General features: G+C 42.5%; 1 pseudogene; it reads right to left on the bottom strand.

Annotated features, from left to right (window-relative positions):
* Positions 1-238: 238 nt before the first annotated feature.
* LOC123845651 (kanadaptin-like) lies at positions 239-2,818 on the bottom strand (annotated as a pseudogene).
* Positions 2,819-3,228: the final 410 nt, after the last annotated feature.

Genomic DNA, 3,228 nt, shown 5'->3' with positions numbered 1-3,228 from the left:
AGGCTTCCCGTGGAGCAGGGAGCCCGATGCGGGGCTCGATCCCAGGACCCCGGGATCATGACCTGAGCTGAAGGCAGACGCTTAACGATTGAGCCACCCAGGTGCCCCTACACAAACACTTTTAAATATAAATACTAAATTCAGGAGAATAAGAATAAGATAGGTAGATTAATTTAGAAGCCAAGAGCACGAAGACCAGTTACATTTTACAAGCGATCATCTGAACTACTTTGGCCATTCACCGTGGTATAGAAGCCCACGTTGCTACTTGGTCCACAAAGTCTTCCTTCGCAACTCTGAAGCAATCAAAGGCCAATATTTTCATGAAATGGATCCTGCCACCATCACTTTGGGCTTCATTTGGGACCCATCCACAGCAGTCTGGGCCATCTTCTGGATATTTGGAGGAAAATTTTGGTGGATGTTTTCTTGGACTGGTAGCTTTCTTTTTCTTCAACTCTTCTGTTTTTTCTCAATTTCATTCTTTGATGCTAGGGGTTCCTTGAATGATGAAGTTATTTTGCTAATCTCTTATTGACAATTATTCAGTTCCATCTGGCTGAGGCATGTTTTCATGGGTTTTTGTTTCTTTAGAGCATGTGAGAAGACTCCTTTCCCATACTGCTTCTTCTGGCTCTAACTTCTGCTATAGCCCACTTCTTCCACCCATCATTTTTTCTTTTCACTCCCCTTTGTGTCCTTCTCTTCCTCCTCCACAGCTTCCTCTTCCTCCACATCAGGCTCATCTTTCAATCTCATTAGAGTCAGAGTGAGTTCTGGGTGTTTGGGAAGGGGGGATAATTTCCCTACTGTTCCAGTTTTTAATGTGGATTTGTTTCCTTTTTTCATGGCACCAAAGAGAATCAATGTAAGCTTTTTAGCTTTTTTTTTTTTCTACATTTCTAATGTGATTTCCAGTCTTTTTTAGTTCTGGTATCTCTGTGGGATTTACAGGTTTTATCAACCCTTAAGTCTGTCCTTGTTTCCTCAGTTCCAAGTTCTCAAGTAGTTTCTTCCATGACAGACCATCTAACACACTCTTTGATTTTGTTTCTGACATGAAAGCATCTGAAACATCTGGAGATGGTGACTCTGATAGAGCTTTGCTTGAGGCTTTTAGCCTCTCAGAGATTTCAGAGAGTTCCCTTTCACTATCATTTTATTGTGCAACCAATGATTAAAAGGTCTCTGGCTTCTTGTCAATTTTTCAGCCTTCATTTGCTTCAGAGACTTCTTCTCAACCAGATCAGTCAGATCGAAGAATCTGTCCTCATCATTACCATAAAAATCTTTGTCTTCCCAGTCTTTGGCTGGGAAGAATCTGCCTCCTGACCCAGCAATCTCTAAGTATATAGGATCCAACAAGCTTCCAGTGAACACTATCTTTACCTCCTTTCTCTTTTTTGAGCCTATGACTTCAGCCATCAGTTGTTTTTTGGTTGAATCAAATTTTACCCTGCAGAGAGAGAACACCCTTTGTTGCCGCTTGACGAGTTTCTTCAATTGCCTTACTACTCACTTGGATCCTGTCTCTGTCTTCCTCTGGTCCCTGCAGAATAAAGAGCTGGTGCCACTTCCAAAGCTAAGAACATGCTCCCTGTGGAGCAGATAATAGGTGTGCTGTGTCATTTGGATTTGTTTGAGAAAAACACCATCCCTAGGTTCTTCCTAGAACATAGAGATAGAAGACAGGTCCCTGGCGATAGCATTGCATTTCAGTGAAGGGTGCTCTGGAAAACATGTTGCAGCTAGGCAGTGGCCTGAAAAGGCAGCCGCTCATCCCTTTGGGTGCCATGGATGGTGCTGCTCTTCAGTGTCCATAGGCTGCAGGGGCTGGTGACCAAGCCTCCAGGGAAGGAGCTACTGTGGATTGGGGGACATGGCTGCTCTTCCCGTGGGACCCTGGGAATGGGGTCCAGCAATGCCATGGGCTTTTCCTTCTTCACTTCCTCAGGGTTTGAGACACTGGTGGCCAGGCTTTCCCCATGTCATGAGTCAGCAGGTCTGACTTCTTGAAGTCACCATGGAGTGCTTTCACACTGGGGACTCTGACGACAAGGAGGGAATTACAATTGATTTTTGATTCACTGGTTCTCTTAAAAACAATGGAAACAATAACAGAGAAATCTACATTCATGTTTCAAGAAAAGATTTGAATAAGGCATGTATGTTGGGCTTTACTATGGAGTACGGAACTATGAGGCAGAACTATGATTATATATTCCATATTCATATTTTTATACAGGTGAGGTCAATCACATTTCATACATAATGTGACCTTAAAAAGGGAAACGACAGTTTTAACTTGATACGTGAAAGCAAAAGGTGGAATCTGTCCATTTACATTGTTGGTGGAAGGAGATGAGTTCTGTCCCCAGCCCACATATCAGAAACTAAAAACAGGAAGCCGTATCTTAAGTAAAAATGTTTTAAGTTAACATGATTATTTTCTGGGTGGGGGAAAGCTAACTCTGGGGTCTTAAGTGACAGCATTAGGCATAAACTCACTCTGGTGGCTATTCCAAAACATAATTTTAAATTGTTAGCCAGATCCTGACAATCCATGAGAAATCACAAACAGAAATGCTAAGCAGATTTATTTACCCTGGGCTTAGTCAAGATCTTGTTCACACTTCCCCTTGCTCACTAACACTCTTTTACACTTACCTCAAAGTGAGGCAAACTTGTCACATTCAAAGGTCAGAGCACCTGAGCCTCCAGAACAGCAGATGGGTGAAGGACGGACCCTCATATGAGGTCCCTGGATGATTGACAGCAGGTTGCTATGAGGCTGCTGTATGCCGGTGAGTGTGTACATGGCCACGTGTGTGCTGGGGTGGATTTAGGGAGTTGGGGGATCTCTTCCCGTCCGCCCCTACCCATTTCTGAGGTTGCAGGACTCAACCAGAAGGCAAGTAATCCCATCTCTGCTCAACAATATCCTCTTAGTTTCAGGTATATATTATAGTAATTTGATCTTTATAAACATAATAAAATGATCCCCATAAGTTTAGTTATCATCTGTCACCATACAAAGTCATTACAATATTATTGACTATATTTTCTATGCTGTACATTATATCCCCATGACTTATTTCACAGCTAGAAGTTTGTACCTCTTATCCTCTTTACCTATTTTGCCTACTCTCCACTCCCTCCCCACTCTGGTAATCACCACTTTGTCTCCTTTATCTATGAATCTGTTTCTGTTTTGTTTTGTTTTTTCAT

This window comes from Mirounga angustirostris, unplaced genomic scaffold (genome assembly GCF_029215605.1).
Source record: "Mirounga angustirostris isolate CCGP_5_RB_7025 unplaced genomic scaffold, mMirAng1.0.hap1 SCAF_6, whole genome shotgun sequence".
Classification (NCBI taxonomy): domain Eukaryota; kingdom Metazoa; phylum Chordata; class Mammalia; order Carnivora; family Phocidae; genus Mirounga; species Mirounga angustirostris.
This window is presented reverse-complemented; position numbering and strand designations above follow the sequence as displayed.